Consider the following 20,646-nt stretch of genomic DNA (forward strand, 5'->3'; position numbering starts at 1 on the left):
ACCTAGCGGAGGGGTAACCCAGAAGGCAGAGCTGGGAACAGAGACATAAGGAAAAACCCAGAGCCACGCCTGACTCCTCCCTCTTCTTTGCACCCAGTCCCACGGCCCTCTGCCATTGCGCTGATTTTGAGGGTTACAGCTTTGGGCTGAGAGCGGTTGGCCAAACCCGTGAGAGAGCCTGGGACTCAGGTCAGCAGGTGCAAAGGAAATTGGGCGGCCTGAGGAAAAGGAGCAGAGCTGGTTGTCCTGACAGTGTAGTGGGGGAAGGGGCACCACACCTGAGAGGACTCCGCCACAGCAAAAGTCCCCGGGACAGCTACTCTGAAGGCCTGACTCCTACTAGCTTAACTCGTTGAAAACTGAGGGGTGTATAAGCATGAATGTGTATTTTCCACGGGGAGAGAATCCTGGTCCCCAGTCAGCCTGGTGTGGTGCAATATGGGGTGCCCAAACCTGGCTAGTGATCTGAATACCATTTAAAAATACACATATTCTGGGCTGGGCTCCACCCACACTTACTGAATCTCCTAAGGTGATGAGGCCACTCTGTTAAATCTGAATTTCAGAAAAATAAGTGTTAGGTTTTTAGTATAAGTGCACCCCAAGCACTGTGTGTCCTTCTATTTAAAAATTATTCACTATCTGAAATTAAAATTTAATCTGCCTCCTATATTTTTATTTGTTAAATCCGGCAACCTTACCCCAAGGGCTTCTACTGAATTGGTTTTAGGAGCAACATTTGGAAAGACCAGATACTTGTTACTCCTAGGGGAGAGGGAAGGAAGGAGAATGTGGAAGAGGGATTCTAGGAACAGATGTCCACCCCACCCCCACCCCAGAAGACAAGTAATGGAGAGAAAAAGTCAGTGGAAAGAAAGTGCTAGATGAAAAAGTTATGTTTAGGGGCTCCTGGGTGGCTCAGAAGGTTAAGTGTCTAACTCTTGATGTTAGCTCAGGTCATGATTTCATGGTTCATGAGATTTGGCCCAGCACAGAGCCTGCTTGGGACTCTCTCTCTCTCTCTCTCTCTCTCTCTTTCTATCTCTCTCTCTGCCTCTCCCCCACTCACGACCTCAATCTCTCAAAATGAATAAACTTAAAAAAAAAAAAAGAATACATGTTACGTTTAATCCCTTCAAAAATCCAGACCATGTATGTAATGTGGGGACATATCCTTGCATGAAAATACATTTTAAAAGATGTGAAATGATACGCACCAAAGTGATAATAGATGCTGCTGTAGATAGTTTGGGGAGACAGTCTAAGAGACTTTAATCTTATCTATAATGTTTCTACTTTCTAGAAAGAGAATGTATGCATATTCTTTTTTTTTTTAATTTTTTTAACGTTTATTTATTTTTGGGACAGAGAGAGACAGAGCATGAACGGGGGAGGGGCAGAGAGAGGGGGAGACACAGAATCGGAAACAGGCTCCAGGCTCCGAGCCATCAGCCCAGAGCCTGACGCGGGGCCCGAACTCCCGGACCGCGAGATCGTGACCTGGCTGAAGTCGGACGCTTAACCGACTGCGCCACCCAGGCGCCCCGAATGTATGCATATTCTTAAATAAAAATCCATTTTTACAAAGATGGCATATTGTAAGGTTCTTTTAGAGCTGATGGAGATTACTATAAAAATTAAAATAATGCAGATGTATGTAAAATATTATTTTATTTTTGTAAATGTTTTTTATTTATTTTTGAGAGAAAGACAGACAGAGTACTAGCAGGCGACAGACGGAGAGAGAGGGAGACACAGAATCTGAAGAAGGCTCCAGGCTCTGAGCTGTCAGCACAGACCTCGGAGCCCGATGCGGGGCTCGAACTCGTGAACTGCGAGATCATGACCTGAGCCGAAGTCAGTGTTCAACTGACTGAGCCACCCAGGCACCCCAGAAGTATATAAAATATAAAGGAAAGGTCTCTCCCCTCTTTTTCCCCTCTCAGAGGTAGCCACTGTCCCTGCTGACATTAGTTGCTTATCCATTTTTGGAGTGACCTGGGGTAAGAGAGGAGCAACCTGACTTTGCTTTCCTATTTACATATCTTTTCCTGGGATGATGATTATCAAATAGTTTATAACATCAAGCATCTCTAATGTCCCAGGTGTTGGGGCTCAGAGTCAATGTCAGTGAGGAAAACACAATGTGCTTACCATTTAGCCATGCTCCCGTGACCTTGTCGGGGATACCCCAAGGCCTGGCTCCTCTGGCCACAGCCCACTAAACTGGGCTAGGCTCCTGACTCAGAGGCACCCAGGGGCATCTAAATTCCATCTTGAATTTGAACCGGGGTTGGCACTGGCATCAACAGTGCCACAGGTGGAGCCACCACCGGCCGCTGGAAGTATGAGCAGAAGCTGCAGGGACTGAAGATGTGGCCGTGGCCAGTCCCTCCCACCTGTTTTCTGGATTCTGTCTGCAGTCACACTTTCATTTCACAAACACTCGCCGAGCAGAGTCCCTAGCCTGCGGGTATACGGCTTTGTCGCATTCAGGGGAGCTGGTGCTGAGATGATCTCTTCCCCTTTAATCTCTTCCTTTCTACTGGTTCTTTCCCTCATCGGTAAACGTGAGCAGGTTGTAAATGCCTCCTAGGACCCTGTCTCTTCCTCCAGCTAACACTCTTTATTTCCTCCTTGCACGACCAACTTTCCTTATCACTCACTTTCTCATTCCATCACATCCCAAGCCCTCCCTAAGCCACTGCAGTGTTTCTTCTCCCACGAGTCTGCCAAATTTTTCCTTGCCAAAGGCACCATACATCACCAACTCCTGCAGGTTTCTTCAGTGCTCGCGTTATCTCTCAGAAGCCGCACATCTGTGGCTTTCCTAACACTGCACTCTGCTGGTTTTCCATCTGCTTCCAGAGACTCCTCACACTCCATTAGGTCACTGACTCTCCAGCTCTCCCTCCAGCCCAGATCTTTCTCCGGACCTTGACCACACAGGTAAGCTATGGGTTGAATTTGGTCTCTCCAGCATGTCCCGCCCCAAATTCATTTGTTAAAGTCTTAGTCCCCAGAGCCCCATAACGTGACCTCATTTGGGATTAGGGTGGTTACTGTGATGAGGTCATTCTGGATTAGGCTGGTTCCCTAATCCCATATGACTGGTATCCTTCTATAAAAAAGGGGAGATTTGGACACAAACACACACACAGGGAGAACAGCGTGTGAACATGAAGCAGGGATGAGGGTGTCTACCAGCCAGGGAAGGCCAAAGTTTGTTGGCAAACCACCAAAGCTAGAAGATTGGCCTAGAACAGATTCTCTTCCCACAGACCTCAGAAGGAACCAGCCCTGCCAAAGCCTCGACCTTGAACTTCTTGCCTCCACGACTATGAGAGAATACGTTTCTGTCCTTCTGTGAGAGAATACATTTCTGTCCTTCGAGCTTCTCAGTTTATTACTTTCTTACCGCAGGCAGCCACTGCAAACAAGTCACCGTCCAGGCGGCTGCCCACCCCGTGGCAATGGCTCTACAGGATGCAGGTGGTCTCTGTGCCCCCCACTTCGTCACAGCTAACAGTTGGGCCAGTCGGATTCTCCCTCGCAGGAATTTGGCACGGATCTGAGAGAGCCAGGGCTGGGAGGTATCAGAGCTCCAGGAGGGCAGCTCCCTGGAGGGAAGACCCACAAACTGCTCTTCAGGTCCCTGGAATTTCTCTGGTCCCAGCCCTTCCTAAAGCTTGCTTGTCCGTATCTGTGGATGTCATATGACCCTGGAGTATCTTTCCCTTACCTCCCTTTTTAAAATCTCGAGTTAGCATGTAGCATTCACCACTCTAACTGTAAGTAGCAGAAAACCCCAATTCAGCCACCAGCTGTTAGGCCCTGTGGGCTCCCTTAGGGTGAGGCCCAGGCTTTGGAGCAGTCTCCGTTGTGCCTTCAATGTAGAGCCATGGGGGCTTTGTCATCGGGAGGCCATTGACGGGCCGCCTGGGTGACCCATGGGTTAAGCGTCGTCCAACTCTTGATTTCAGCTCAGGTCACGATCTCACGGTTCACGAGACTGAGCCCTGTGTCAGGTTCTGCGCTGACAGAGAGGAGCCTGCTTGGGATTCTCTCTCTCCCTCTCTCTTGGCCTCTCCTCACGCTCTCTCTCTCTCTCAAAATAAATAAACATTAAAAAATAAATAAAATCTTTTTCTGCTTATAACAGCAATACGTGCTTGTGATGTAAATTTAAATTTTACAGAAATTTAAATATTACAGAAATACATGCTATAGAAAGAAATTTCATGCCCCCCAGAAGACATCTCGGTTGTTAACATTTCAATATCTTGTCTTCTGGACTTTTTTCCATGCCTGTCTTACCTACGTTGTTATTATATGTGCATATATTTTATTTCCAAGACATTGCTATTAAATACATACCCATACATAATTTATTTAAGGAGTCTCCTGCTGGTGGACATTCGAGTTGTTTCCACGTGGACAGGCAGTCCTGTTTGAGCGAAATCAATGCGAAAGCTACAGTTATAATTCAGTGACATCCTCGTGCACTGTTTTTAAAAATCAAACCGATGTTATCTTCACATAGCTTCGTTAAAATGAAACTGCTGAGCCAAAGGGTGGTCACAGTTTTGTATTTGATGGACAGTGTCGAAAGTCCCCAGATTCTTCGTAAGAAGCTGAACAAACAGTGGATGAGGGGTTGTTCCCCACAGCCTCCCCAGCACTTGATATGATCAATTTTCTTAGTCTTTATCAATCTGATGGGCAAAAATGTGAAACTTCAACTTGCATTTCTTTAGTTATGGGTGAACTTGACCATCTCTTCGTTTGTTAACTGCGTTACTGAGCAGTGTCTTTACCAGCCTCAGGGGCTGGGCACAGGGCCTCTAAGTCCAGTTCCAGGTCAGGGGCTGGTTCCAGGGAGTGGCTCAGCAGGCACCCTTGTCACTCCTTCCTGCCCCCACACCATGGCGTTCACTGGCCCGGGAAGGGTGATGGTATCTGACCCACGTGAACAGGCCCAAGAGTTATAAAAGCATAAACCAAAGCACGGCTGGCTTCTCCTGGGGAGGAAGCAAACATGGCCACGCCAGGTTCCTGGCTGATGTCCTCTCCTCTGGCTTCCTGAGACCTTCCAGGGCGTGTGGACACCCAGATGGGAGCAGGAGGGGTGGTTTCTGCACGGCCGGCTCCCTGGCACAGTCCCCCTTCAGCCCACATTCCACCTGCTCAGAGGCTCAGGGGCACCCAAGCCAGTGAGTGGCACTCCTGTCCCTCACTTGGGAACTGTCTTCCCAGCACTTCGGGGCTATCTCTGGTTAACAAGTTCACGTATTTGTTTTGTCGTTCGATGTTTGTCTCTGGCCTTCTAGAAATCATTGCCATATCCCCAGAAGAGTATCTGGCATGTTCGTCTCTGGTTCTTGGCTGATGTCACCCCCAGTGGCTTAGGGTATATTATAAATTTGTTTGAATGTTTTATTTATTTTTGAGAGAGAGAGAGAGAGAGAGAGACAGAGCATGAGCGAGGGAGGGGCGGACAGAGAGGGAGACACAGAATCTGAAGCAGGCAAGCTCCTCCAGCCACACGCTCACTCTGCACCCCTGGCTTTGTCTCTGTCCCTGAGACCTTAGCCGTCAGCTGGGAGTGACAGGCAGTCCTGTTTCTGCCTCATTTAGTGGAGGATCCACCTGCAGCTAACCTGGGCCGAGGAGAGACAAACCCGGCTCTGGGGGGAGGGGCGGGGGACGTAAGGTGGCTTCCAGTCAGGCGTGTGGGTACAGCTGCAACAGGGATGAGAAAACATTCCACCTGGGCGCATGCAAGCTCGTCGAAGGAGACTCACAGGAGAGCAGGAAAACATCTCCCTGAGTCATCAGCTGCTTGCTCTCTGCAAGTCCAAACAGAGGCCCTCTCTTGCTGGGAGCTCCACCCCTGGAATCTGTTCCGGTAGACAGCAGCACATGCATGCTGGATGGTGAGCAGCTAGTGTGTGTGTGTGTGTGTGCACGCACGTGTGTGTGTGTGTAAACAGCCCTGACGTTAGTCACATCTGGGGCAGACCTAGCTCTCTTGTGGATAACGGCCCCCACCTTAGCTGATCTGTGTCTGGGGCTCAGCACTTGAAACGATCTGGATGGAGCAGGTGTGAGCCCCAGGAGACAGAATGGCCAAGGCAAGGGGACATGAGACACCTCACCTCACATGCGTGTAAAAGACTCCACCAGGCTGGGAGAGAGCAGCAAATGCCCTCGAGCACCTTGGTGAGGAGGCCCCAAATTTGGCCTAGTGGGTCTCCAGCCTTACCAAATATGGATCTTGGGATTTCTTAGCCTCTATAATTGGGTGAGTTACCTCCTTATAATATTGCATAACATATGTATTTCCTTATCATATATGGAAGGAATTGGCTCACCCGATTATAGAGGCTGAGAAATCCCAGGAGAGGCCCTGCTGGTTCTGTTTCTCTAAAGAACCCTGACTAACACGACCCTTGTGTGAGTGTCACAGACTCCTCTTCCTGGCTGTCCTTACAGAACCGCCCAGCACCGCCCAGAGGTGGCCTCCACACACAACCATCCCCTCCCCGCCCTTTGGGAGCAGGTCTCTGGCACTGTGGGAACACCTGTCTCCACCCCGTATCCTCCAGCCCTGGGCTGTTCTTTGGACTCAATCCAGAGTCCTCTATCCCAAATCTCCCGTGTTATGATTATTTTATAAGTCTAAGCTTTTAAAAATAAAACACTCAGCTCTCCCCTGGGGCTAGGAACACGTCCATTTTCAGGACAAAAAGTCCAACTGCCCCGTGAAGAGGAAGAAGCAGAAAATCCCTCGGTTTTTTGGTAACGAGTCAGGAGGAAAATAAGATGGCTAACTCTGAATCAGCCTCTTCCTACCCATCGGCTTTGTTTCCTTTCTGCCGTCAGGAGCAGACGGGACGAGGTGCTCCGCTCCAGGGGGCTCGGTCCTCACTCGCGTTAGAGTCTAGGTGAGCGGCAACCCTGGGCTAAAGCGGTTCGCAGCCTGTGCTGCTGGTGTACAGCCTGCTCAAGAGTCCCTCTTCTGGACCCTGTGTCCGGAGCCCCAGGCTACAGGCCCCTTCTCACTACAGAGAAGATGGGGGGGGGGTCTTCCTGCAAGATCCCACTTCCCACTCCAGGCCGGACTGTGCAGAGCTCAGTGAGGCTCAGAGAACCAGAGTTCATTTCAATCCTACGTGATTCTGTTTCCAGCTGGATCTAAACGAAGGGTCCCAGGGAAGTCGGGCTGCTCCAGCGTGGCTGGATGCCAGACTAGACAGCGGGTGGGCGCCAACAGGCAGCTCTGGGCTGCTCAGGATAAAAGATCAGACACCAGGCCTCAGCAACCCCATAGCCAGCTTGGGGGTCGGTCTCCCCTGACCGCCTTGGGCTCTGGAATTGGGTCTTTTGGGAACTGACCCGGCTGCCCCTGCCTGTGCAAGACACGAGGTCGCCTGTCTGAGGCATGGGGTCACCTGTCTGAGGCGCGGGTTGCCTATCTGAAGCTTGCAGTTCCCTGCCCTCCTAGGCCCCGGCCCGTCTCAATCCTGTCCTGCTTCTGTGATGGCTCCCTCTCACCTGCCTCCAACTGTCCCCTTGGTCGCCTCTGCTTACCTCAAGGTAGGTGGGCCTGCTTCCTGAAACCAAACCCCACGTCCCTTCTCTCGAGAGGCTCAGGGGTCTGATCCCCCACTCTGACCCACAGATCCAGCCATACCTCAGTGTCCCCAGTGACCCAACACTTGAGTGGCAGGGGAGGCCCCAGACCCTGGACGTTGCTTGACCACAGACATTTGTGCCAACCTCTCCCGCACCTGTTGGGACCACCCTCAAGGTAGAGACTCTCCGCGTCTGACCAAGTCTGGCTCAGAAAGAGCCCAAAATCCCCTTCCTTCCCCCAAAGTGGGAGTTTTAGGGACCTTCCATGGCCCAGGTTAACAACGCAGGTAATTCCCATGTCCTTTAATGGAGACCAGGAGCACTCGACCAATATGACACATCGATGCTAACACTGCTGCCTAAGGTTTGGCTGGGGAAGGGGATGTCACTAGGCCATACTCTTGGCGGACGGTGCAAATGCTTTCCGAAAAGCAAGACTATGTGGGCAGACGCTGTTCGGTCCTGCCCGGTTATGAGCATAAGATGATTGCCAGCCTGTCAAATACAAGGAGAGGGAAGGCCAGAGAGAGATAGTAATGGCACACAGCAAGGTAGAGGTCTTCCTGGGGTGCCGGACATGTGCGTCAAAGTGACCCAAGCTTTCTAGATGACACTGCAGTGACAGTGCAAGCAGGTAGAGGAAACGAAGCTTCTCTCCCCAAACTAAAGGCCAAATTCATCAGTTATGAAGAAGTGATGTCTGACGGGGAGGTTACTGAAGATCTCCGGCTGTGAAGGAACTCTATTAAAGAAGAAAAACGGTTTGCTAAAATTTCCTATTTTATTTCTGTGAAACTGGATATCTGGTCGTCCTTTTTATAACGCAGGCAGAACTTTCCCTACCGTGTACCGTGAAAATTATCCATTACATATATATAATACATATAAAATCTCTATATGTGTAATAGGGTAGAGTGGTGGAGGAGGGTCAGACAAATGGGAGTATGATTGAGAAACAGAGAGAGTATTGGACCAGTTTCTGTCCTAATTCTAAACATGTGAATCCTTTGGCCAAGTAGAAGTTGTCTGCCACTCAACTCCGGCTGATATGAACAAAAACCCTCCACAGAAGCAAACTTCTGGGGGAAGGGCCTTACATCCCTAACGATCTTGAAGCCAAGTCCACGGGCCCCATCAAGGTCCCCTCCTTAGTAGGGACCCATCAGAGACTCCAGGCCACAGGGGACCACATCATATGCCAATTCATGGCCACAGGAACCGACCCTGCACATTCCAAATTATAAATTCATATATATAATCCTAACAGGACGTTCAAGGCCCAAACTGGGAGATCGACCATCGTCAAGTTTAAAGGTCTTGCTCCCTTTGCTAACAATTCTAAATTTCACGATGAACCTGTACACTTTAGAAGAAAATTGAATTTACTATTTTACCATAAAGATGTGCGAGGTTTACTTGGTTTGTATGTAGATTCCTTTGAGAGTCTAACGAAAGCTGGGAACCTTCTCCCCTACGTAGTAAAATACACACATTTTGCAGTTTTCAGTTTTAGGAGGGTCACAGATTCCCTGAAGGCCACCCATGAGCAGCAATGCTCTACAGGATGAAGCTCTAACCAGTGGCTTATTGATTCCACCCCATCTTTGCCCATGAAGTTTTCACAGGCCACCGGGGGTGCTGTTCTCCACCCGCCTCATCAGAGCCCCAAACTGGGATTATGGATGACTTCAGGTGCCAACAGATTTAAATAACTCAAGTACCATGACTCAGATAACATGGGAGCCACTCTGGCCACATGGCTTGAGAATTAAACACTGATTTTCAACCAGAATTATGACATCTCTGCAAGCAAAACGCATCAACTAAAACAGGCATTTCAGTTACTATGAACCTCAAGGAGACCTTCACAACGATGATTAAAAGAGAAGTTATGAGGGTCGCCTGGTGGGCCAGTGGGTTAAGCATCCAACTTCGGCTCGGGTCATGATCTCGAGGTTCATGAGCTCGAGCCCCAGGTCAGGCTCTCTACTGTCAGCCTAAAGCCCCCTTTGGATCCTCCGCCTCCCTCTTTCTCTCTCTCCAAAGTAAATAAAAACATTTAAAAAGGGAGGGGGACAAGTCCTGCAAGGTCTGTGACACTCACACAGACCAGGTCTGCCGGGCCTTGTACAGGCCCACGTTTCTCTGGCTAGTGAGGCAGCTCACGGTCTGTTCCGGCTACTGAAACCTCCCTCTCCTTTGTGGTCTGGGAACACATAAGAGACCCTCTGGCTCGTCTGTCTGTCTTAGAGATTTCATTGGTTACCTGGGGATAAGATACAATCCTGATACAAACCTGATGCAGAAAGAAAAACTCTCTTGTGGCTTTTTAAAAAATTTTTTTAAAAATATGTATTTATTTTTGGGGCGCCCGGGTGGCTCAGTCGGTTAAGCGTCTGACTTCAGCTCAGGTCACGATCTCACGGTTTGTGAGTTCGAGCCCCGCGTCAGGCTGTGGGCTGATGGCTCGGAGCCTGGAGCCTGCTTCCGATTCTGTGTCTCCCTCTCTCTCTGCCCCTCCCCCGTTCATGCTCTGTCTCTCTCTGTCCCACAAATAAATAAACATTAAAAATATTTATTTATTTTTGAGAGAGAGAGAGAAAGAGAGAGAGCAGGGAAGGGGCAGAGAGAAAGGGAGACACAGAATCCGAAGCAGGCTCCAGGCTCTGAGCTGTCGGCACAGAGCCCAACATGGGGCTTGAACTCACGAGCCGTGAATCATGACTTAAGCTGAAGTCAGACGCTGAACTGACTGAGCCACCCGGGCGCCCCTTTCTTGTAGCTTTTATGAGGTGAGTCTCCCCTTCCCTCCAACACCTCGTTTCCTGTCACCGTGGCAGTGGGTAGCAGATGAGGGTTTTAGTGCCTTCTTGTTTGCGGTTCTTAATGTTATCAGTTGAATAGTGTCCTCCCAAGTTCCTATGTTGAAACCCCAACCCCCAGCACCTCAGAACGTGACCTTATTTGGAGACAGGGTCACCGCAGATGTAGTTAGTTAAGATGAGGTCATTAGGGTGGCCCTCATATAGTATAACTGTGTAATTTCACAAAAGGAGATCTGGACACAGACAGGCATCCAGGGAGAATACCGTGTGAACACAAAGACTGCGGTGATGTGTCCACAAGCCAAAACCCACCAAAGATCACCGGCGAACCCCCGGAAGCTGTGAGATGGGAGCAGGTTCTCCCTGATGGCCTCGGAAAGGGCCAATCCTGCTGACTCACTGTTCTTGGATTTTTCAACTCTGAACTCCGTTGTCTACCCCCCATATTTTGTAGTACTTTCTTACAGCAAATGAATACATTTACCTGCTTCTCCGGTAGGCTATGAGGAAACAGCTCACCCATTTCAAACATCAAAAAGTGCTTAACTGCTCAGATTTTATAGACCAGATGGATGAAACATAAATCTGTCTTTGGACTCACCTTAATCTTTGTCTACTGGGACTGTAATGACCTTTCAGTCTGGAGATGTGTCTTTGCACATGAAGTATTCTGGGAACAAGAGAGAGGAAGCCGGGGCTTAAGAAACCAGAATGAACAGAAGAGGGCAAATACATGTCTTCTGCCTGAAAAACCTTATCAAACACCAGGCACGGACGTTATTCCCCAGCAGTGCCCCCATGGAGACCACAAAAACCAGAAGAGGTTTGCCCCTCCGGCTAATACACTGTGCGCCTCCAGGGGAGTTTCTACTTGTGGGAGAATAGAGTGGAGTTGTGGCCCACACAAACCAAAGAATCCCGGGCTGGGGCTTCATGCAGGAGCCTTTTCTCCAAAGACAGTCGCCTAAATCCCTAAGGGCTACAGCCTGCTCCTATCTGTGCCTGAGAAGGAAAAGGGGGTCCCTGTGGGCAGGCTCATGGAGAGCAGGTAAATTTGAAGACTGTTCCCCTTCCTCTTGGCAGACACAGCCCTCGCCAGGTTGCATGGCTTTGTGCTCGAGCAAGGGCTGAATTCCAGATCCCAGGGTCCCACCCTCAACCAGGTACCCTTGTGCAGTGAGCTACCTGCACAAACATACATGGCAGTTCTGACGGCTCTCTCCGTCCCCAGTCTGCATCTGCTTCTATTAATGACCGCATCCCATATGGGTGAGGCTTTTGTCCTGTTGCCCAAGAATGGCAGCGAAGGTCCAAAGTTGTAGACAAGAGGTACTAAATACCCTATATTCTAAATCCAAGGAACCCTTGCAGTCAGACTAAGCCTATCTGCAGGGTTATTGAGTGGTGTCCTGAGAACTTTCTTTCCCTCCCAATATAAGATCACAGAGGGAAAGAGGTCATCAACCGTGGGGAGTATAGTGCCTATAGAGAGAAACTATTCCCTTGAGGGGGGTGGGTGCTTTTGTGACAGCTTTGGTAACCGGTCTTAAGAGTTACCTTGCTTCAAGCTTATGCACTCCTCGCTAGCTGACCTAAGTCCCTTCGTCTGTAGCAGAACTAACTTTGAGATTTGCAGACCCCTGGCCTTGAGGAGTGAAGGGCCAGACTTTTCCAGGAGAGAAGGCCTGACTACATTTAAAAACAGGGGCCTCAGACGCCAGCAAGTCTGTTCAGGATCATGTCGACAACATAGGACTAACCACCTGGGCACCTGCTTCACCTGCACCCAGCGCCCCCTTCTCTCCCCTCCTTTCCTTTCCTCTCTAAAACCCTCGGGCTTCGCCAGGACGGAGAAGATGGTCTTTGACACATTAGTCCACCATCATCCCAGTTGCGGGCTTGCTGAAAAAAGCAACCTTTCCTTTCCCAGCATCACTTGTCTCTGAGTACTGACCTTCTGTCCGAGGAGTGATTTTTCCAGCAATGAGAAGCCCAACCCCAACTAGGAACCGGTTCTCTGTCCAGTAACACGTTCCCTCCATGAAGCCAAGCTGGGGGATGCAAGAAAACCCCCAGTAAAGTTTACTGTGTGTGTGTGGGGGGGGGTGTCTAAAAATACAAGACTGGAGTCCTGTCCCCACCTGAATGTGTGCTGCCGAAGGCTCTTGTTCCCTGGGTCTGTGCCTGCAGACCCAAGGAGTGGGGGTGGGGGTGGGGCTGAGGTGGCTCTCTCAGAGGCTGTTTCAGGAACCCGAGAGTTCTGTCTTCCCCTGCCCTCTCTTCCGGAGGTGGCACTCAGGGAGGACAGGCCTGTTCTGAGCTCTTAGTCACTGGTGGAGCTCTCTCCGGGACCCCTGTCTCCCCGAACGCCTTTCCCCGCTCCCCCCACCCCCAGACAAAGAATGGGCTTTCCTAAGCCAGACACCCTTGCAGACAGGTGTTGTGCAGAATGCTCTCAGAGCCAACCTCACTGGGGCCACGGGCCTGCCCTTTCAAAGACCAGGGCACTGTTAACAGGAGGCCTTACTCATATGTGGCCAAGGCCCACCTTCCCCGGGCCGCGGGGTGCAGGTGAGCGAAGGGCCACCGATCTGCGCACCCCAGCCCCCCAACGGGGCCTAGGATTGGGTCTACTCCCCACCCTAAAGCGTTCTCGCACTAACCAGAAACGTTCCCAACTTGTAGCGTCGGCCGGCTTCGCGGCCGAACGCAACAGTATATCCTGCCGTCACTAGATGGCGACCCTGCGTAAAGCTACCGCAGAAAGTCGCTACTTCGCGTACCCCGCCCGGCTGCCCGAGGCGGAAGGGGGGACGCGGGGCGCCTTCCCGGAGGCGGGGTCCGCGGTGGGACTGAGCCCGCGCGAGGCTGCAGGGGAGTGCGCGGGCGTGGCCGGCCCCCCGTGCCCCGTGCTCGGAGGCGGGGCTCTGGAGCGCTGCTCCGCCTCCTGCCCCGCAGCGCCCCCTATGTGCTCCGCCCCCTGCCCCTGCCCCTCCCCTCCCGTTTAGCGATCCCTGCGGGATTTTGGTGAGGCAGTGTCTCTGGGGCTGGGACGTGAGCCCTGGAGGGGGAGAGAGCCGCACCCGGCCGAGCAGGGGCCCCTGAGGCGTCGATCCCGGACTCAAGACCACCCAGGGTGGGAGTTGAGCGTCAACTGCAAGAACAGTTTCCTCGAAAAACCAGAGTGGCTCCCCACCTTGATAGCTTATTGTCTTCTCTCTCTCTCCCGCCGCTGTAGCATGCACTCCAGGAGCAGGTGCACTTGGGCAGTGCATGACGTTGCCTGCAATTTTCCAAACTAGCCCCCTCACCTGGGGTTTCTCCCTTAATCTCCCTCCTGGCAGGACAGCCCCAGAGTTACCAGTTTTCTGGAAGGGTTCCCTGAAACCACAACCTTCTGCTCCAGAAACCAAGTTATAGGTTTACTTGTTTGCGGGGCTTCTGGTCCTCTGAGGACCTCTGGTCCGCTTCTCTTCCATATTAACCACTCACTCTGCCCCATGGTAGCTGAATTCAGGCTGCCGGTCTGGATGAGAGAAAACAACAAATAATAACCACCAAAAGTCCCAATTAATTGGTTCCTGTGACTGGGGTCAGAGCCCATGGCGGCTGCTTGGTCTTCAGGAGAGATACTTCCCAAGAGCTTCTTGAATCTCCCAAAGTTCAAAAATGGCATTGGTTCGGGGCGCCTGGGTGGCTCCGTCAGTTAAGTGTCCGACTTCTGCTCAGGTCATGATCTCACGGTTTGTGAGTTCGAGCCCCGCGTTGGGCCCTGTGCTGGCAGCTCAGAGCCTGGAGCCTGATTCGGATTCTGTGTCTCCCTCTCTCTCTGCCCCTCCCCCACTCGCACTCTGTCTCTGTCTCTCAAAAATAAATAAACGTTAAATTTTTTTTTTAAATGGCAATAGTTCAAGAGACATTAACGATGGTCATAACTGCGTGGGGTTGCTCGTGACATCTAGTGGATAGACACCAGGGATGGTGCTGCACATCCTACAATGCACAGGACAGCCCGCCGGGACAAAGAATCATCCAGACCAAAAGGTCAACAGTGCAGAAGTTGAGAAACCCTGGAATATGGGAATGTTTATTTAGCTTCTGTGTTGCCCCTTAAAAAAAAAAAAAATCTTAGTCCAGGAACACAGAGTTGGTCCTGTGCTTATTCTCATTCTATAAGTTAACTACCTTTTCTTTGTCTGTTTTTTTAATTTTTTTTTAATGTTTATTTATTTTCGAAGGAGAGAGAGACAGAGCATGGGCAGAGAGTCTGAAGCAGGCTCCAGGTTCTGAGCTGTCAGCACAGAGCCCAACATGGGGCTTGAACCCATGAACCATGAGATCATGACCTGAGCTGAAGTCAGACACTCAACCGACTGAGTCACCCAGGCGCCCCTCCTTGTCTGCTCTTCCCTTTCAAACAGTTGTGTTCTTTCCTTTCCTATCACTTTTGGAACTTTGCTGAATATTCAGCGATGTAGGGACAACAGCAAAATGCAGTGATAGCTGGCTAGCTGGCCAGGCCTGCTCACTAGATTGAATATTCTTCCACACCATTGTCTGAAAAACCGCACATGCCTGGTTACCGTGGGCCTTTGGTTATTCACAAAATGCAAACACGAGGACTTACTCAGACTCACTAAGACTTACCCAGAGTCTTACTGTGTTAGACTGTATTACGTTTATTTAAGAAGAAGTTTAGACAGCAAATATTTGCTGGGTGAGTTTAAGAATAAGTGAGGAACTGACCCCCAGCTTATTGTCTAAACAGGCAGGGGATCGGTCCCCGTTGTGTGAACACAGGGGCTGATACCCAACCTCGTTTCGGGGGCGCTAGTTTATCTCGCTCTGTGTGCTCCAGCCTCACGTGGGATCTACCGATGCGTGCAGTTCATGACTAATCCTGACGCTGACATTGAAATTTTTCTCACCTTCATGTCAGTGGCATCAGGGAGACGCTGACTCAGGAAACCTGCCCTGCTCATTTCTTGTCCTAATGAGGAAACTGGAACATTTCCTTTTTAATATCTTTTTTTAAATGTCTGTTTGTTTATTTATTTATTTTAACGTTTATTTATTTTTGAGAAAGAAAGAGACAGAGCATGAACGGGGGAGGGTCAGAGAGAGGGAGACACAGAATCTGAAACGGGCTCCAGGCTCTGAGCTGTCAGCCCAGAGCCTGACGCGGGGCTCGAACTCACGGACCACGAGATCATGACCTGAGCTGAAGTCGGCCGCTTAACCGACTGAGCCACCCAGGCGCCCCAAATGTTTGTTTATTTTTAATGTTTATTTATTTTTGAGAGAGAGAGAGAGAGAGAGACAGAGTGTGAGCGGGGGAGGGCCAGAGAGAGGGACACAGAATCCCAAGCAGGTTCCAGGCTCTGGGCTGTCAGCAGCGTGGGGCTTGAACTCACCAATGGTGAGATCATGACCTGAGCCCAAAGTTGGACGCTTAACCGACTAAGTGCCCTTTATTTATTTATTTATTTATTTATTTTAAAAAGTTGGGGGGGGGATACGTGTGTGCATGTGGGGGAGGGGCAGAGAGATAGAGAGAGAGAAAATCCCAAGCAGGCTCCGTGCTGTCAGTGCAGAGCCTGACTCAAGGCTCAAACTCAGGAATGGTGAGATCACGACCTGAGCTGAAATTGAGAGTCGGATGTTCAACTGACTGAGCCACCCAGGTGCCCCCTGGGAGAAAAGTTATTTTAAAAATGTATATGTTTGCATGAGAACAGCCTAGGTCTTACTTTGGTAGTAAAATATGCATTTGTTTTTGTCCTCACAGAAAACAAAAACAAAAACAAAATCAGAGTTGATTTTTTTCCCCAGTCTGTACAAGTGGAGTTTTCTGTCACTTACTGGTTCCTGTCACCCTCTAGGGAGAGGGCTAATGGATGAGGCAGTGGTTTTGGCAGGATTATTATTGAAGACATCGTTCTCATCCAAAAGTCAATGTTTTGGCCAGGACCAGCTTTTCTTGACTGCAGATTTTGGTCCCATCAGGAAATGCTAAACATAGCTGTCTCCATGCCGTCAGGGCGGGTACCCGGGGCACTCCCCCTTGTGGTGCATGAGGCCGGGTGGTCTCTCACTCAGAAACTTCTAAAGAGAAAGGCAGACCGTGGAGAGGCTCGGCCTCCACCCACTGGTGCAGGACTGGGTATGCTGTCCACAGGATACACCGTCAACGTCCGTATTCCCAGCACCCGGCATGGAACCCAACACGTAGTTGGTACTCGATAATTGTTGAATGCATTTGTTAAAGGGGGAATTTTTTGATTCTTGTCGACTTGATTTTCATGTATCATGGGAAAAGGAGCGTCTGTGAAATGGCCGGCAGTTCCTGGCTGGTGAGTCAGCGTTGTCTCTTAGATCCCTCATTTGGCACAGTTGTGAGCAGGGGGGCCTGACCGCCCGTGTGGCACCTGAAGGAGATTTGACCCAGGAGCAGACACTGTCCCTGGACTCAGAAACAATACCACGGAGTTGATCTGACATGTCTTGGTGATTTGCAGAATGTTTCTGGTATTAGCTACATGTAAACGTTCATCGCCCTAATACTGGTGAGTGGCGTAAATGGCCACAGCAAAATCAAGCACTTCTGGGCATCCTTGGGGGCAGGGTACCAAAAAAGGGCCCCAATAGGCCTCAGATCCCCCCAAAGACCCTTTGAACCCCAAATGCAGGCCCACTCTGTTTCTGAAAAGGAGTTAAGTCCCCAGCCTTGAGCCAAGGCTCAAGGCCCCAGAGAGCCAAGCCCTCTGCCCCCCTCTCCTGAAGGTCTCCCCAGCCTCTGCTCCTGACCAAGGCACGTGACAGCTCTGTTTCGCCCAGTTCCTGGTCTGTGGCCTTGAGGATTGCTATCCCAGGCCAATTGCCTCGCAACCAAAATCTCAGCCACGTCACCAATTATGTGCACCCAGTAATCTTCCCCAGTAGCTATGAGGCAAAAATTCTAACATAGATGCTCTGAATACAACTTAAAGGTGATGTTTAAGGAAAATGCGCAGGTACTCAGTTAAACATTCAGAAGGATAGAAAACAAACAAAAAGAGTCTTACTTCTGCCCTCCATATCCAGTTTCACTATGTGGAGATAAACACCCATGAACTTGGTTTCTTGGGTATTCTTGCAAAAATCTTCATAGAAGCACACACACACATCTTAGTAGACACACATGAGTTCACACCACACACACCCTTCTGCATATTGCTTTCTTCTAACTTTTTTTAAAAGCTTATTTATTTTGAGAGAGAGAGAGAAAGAGCATGAGTTTGCAAGCAGGGGAGGGGCAGAGAGAGAAAGGAAGAGAGAGAATCCCAAGCAGGCTCCGCACTGTCAGCTCAGAGCCCAACTGGGGGCTCCGTCCCACAAACCGTGAGATTATGACCTAAGCTGAAATCAACAGCTGGACGCTTGACTGAGCCATCCAGGTGCCCCTGCTTTCTTCTAGCTTGATTTATCTTGGAGATTGTTCCAAATCAGTATATGCGGATTTACCTTGTTCTTTTTAAACAGCTGCGTATTATTCCAAATATATGGTATATATTTGTTGTCTTTTCTTGCCAGCAGCCTTTTCTCTTTCTTCCGGGAATAGTAACCTGCATTTGCTTTGGGGAATCATTTCTTCCTCACGGCAATCCTGCGATGCGCGGTGGTGAGGGGTGGGGGGGGATGACCCTGATCCCATCTTCGGGCTTGGACATATGTCCTGGACCCTACTGCAAGGATTGATTCAGCGATGGACATGTGACTCTGACAATACCACTTGTCACATGTCACATCGGGGCAATGCCAGTCATGGCCAGGACTTTATTCAAACCGTTAAGGAAAGAGAAGTCAGTAAGGGACAGGGAAAGGACTGTGACTTGGGCAGTAGATGGCTTTGTGACCCTTCCCGTGCACTGGGAAGCAAACAGCCTACAAGCCCCTGAAATCCTAAGGGAATTGTGTTATCAGAGACACTGGCGTGTGACTCACGAAGGCTGGTGTTGGCTAACCCACACGGACATCTCCAGCCCTGCCGCACCAATGACAAGCAGGCTGTGCCTTGATCCCAGGTGCAGAAATGGTAATGTGGGGATTTACAAGCTACCACCACGTCCACCCTTATCGTCACTGTCACATTCTCTAACTCTTATGGACTCTCTCCCTTCCTGAGGACAATCTTTGGAGCAGCTCAGGGAACCCCCTGGCTGTGCAAAATTATTTGTTCCTTCAAAGATTCCTTCGCCACGATCATCTTTGGAAGTGCCTGTGCCGGGGAACTAACCAAGCTCATGCTCATTTCCTGGGCCACAGTATCATTGACAGCGTGTCTCACACCTGGCTCTGGGGCTGGAACATCTCTTGGCCAAAGACGTTTGATGATCCCCCCTATTTCCACTCCGAACGTTCTATTTGTGTGCTCTAGTTGGGTTTGCAAATATGGGCTGCATATTCGGGCTAGGCTGAGGATGGAAAAGATTCGGGGTTGTCACCTGGCCTGAGAAGGGGCTGATAGAAGAAGATGAATCACACACATCACTGGGAACCTGTTGGTAAAAAAGGGCAGGACGAAGGAGTGGTCCTTTCCTCCTGGGAAGACTTGTTCCAGCAAGATGAGCCACGGTCCAGAGAGAAACACTTGACCCAGGGGAGGCTCTGCCCCAGCAGAGAAGCATTTCTTTAACAGAAAGATGCCTGGCCCCGCCCCCATCCCTCTCGCTTTCCTGAACCCAAGGAAGAAGGACCTTGCAGACCCTTGGCTGCAATCAGAGTTGTGAATCATACAGCAACACTCACATGCACTTGGCAATGAGAATTTGATTGTTGACAGCCAAGAATAGACTCTGTGAAGGGGATTCTGCCAAATGCAACCACGAAATAAAATATGTTCTGCTACCAATACTTAGTTTTTCTTCTTTTTGGGTGGTTTTACAATTTTTCACTTTATTCACTTGTGTAAAGTGAAATGATTGTAAGTGATGTGTTCCTAGCCTTCTTTCTGCGGAGAGGGAAGACCTCCCTGGTGTCTCACGGTAACGTGTATTCTGATTGCAGATCTTAGGTGGTTTGGTTGACTTCTGGGTGTAGTGTGGTGGGAAGGCAATCTGATTTCTCAAGTCCAATCCAAAAGAATAAGCCGAGAAACCTACAAACTTATATGTAGGGTAAGCCCTCATCCCCATGGAAATACAGGAGGAAATGAGAGTGAGGGACCATTAATGAGATAGGAAACAGATGCGGGACTGGGATTGGAGAGGGAGGTTCAGAGCTAGAGGCTCAGGTGACCCTGGGGCAGCCAGGTAGGGGGTACAGGCTGAGTGAAGGCCATGGAGGAAGGCCCGGCCTGGGAGTCAGAGAACCCACCCAGCCGGCGCTTGCAGGGTGCAGCCTTCGGAAACGCTGTTGACTTGCGATTTGCAACCGAAGCCGAGGATGTTGTCAGCGCACATATGTAAGAGTCCCCAGCGCTTCGTGGAGGTTCACCAGTGTGACCTGAATCTGAAATGTTCCTCCACTTGTCCCCTCAGACCTTGGTCCCCCCGTCTCTCTCTCCAGTGTCAAGAGTCTGGCCGAGTGGCGGCCTCACCCCTCTGCCCTGACTCCACGACAGCCCAGAGCAAAGCCCCTCATCTTCCTGGAATCTCACCGCGTCATCCCTGTAAACTTTATTCCCATTTCACAGAGGACAGGCGGGAGGCTGGGAGGTGCATGCCCCGGATTAGAGGACAGGTCTCCCGGCTCCAGGATCCGCGCTCCTCTCTCTGCAGCATCTGGCATCCTGCCAAGGGAGCGGGTGGCCGGCGGGGCCCGGGGCTGTGGGGCTGTCCCTGCTCCTCGGCGCCTCCTCCCTCCCCGTCCCCTCCCCGTCCCCACCCCCACCCCCCCAGGCGCCACCCCGCCAGCCCCGCTACCGCCTGCCTCCACCCGCTCCTCCCCGTGCCCCGGCTGTGCGCGGAGGCTGCGGCTCGGCCAGGGCAGGCGCGGCGCGCACGGCTGGCGGAGGCGGCGGCGATCGGGCACGGGGGTCCGGCGCGGGGAGCCGGGCTCAGCCCCGGCCTGCGCCAACCGCGGCCCTCGTCCACCCGAGGCCGGCCTGGGGGGCCCGCAAGGCGCGCGGAGCGCCGAGTGCGCGTCGGGCTGGGCCCCGCACCCCGGCGCAGGAGCGCGGGCGCGGCGCGGCGGAGCGCGGGGC

This window comes from Lynx rufus, unplaced genomic scaffold, assembly GCF_022079265.1.
Source record: "Lynx rufus isolate CCGP_SWC_20201006 ecotype Redwood Valley unplaced genomic scaffold, mLynRuf1.p SCAF_4, whole genome shotgun sequence".
In the NCBI taxonomy this organism is placed as follows: Eukaryota; Metazoa; Chordata; class Mammalia; order Carnivora; family Felidae; genus Lynx; species Lynx rufus.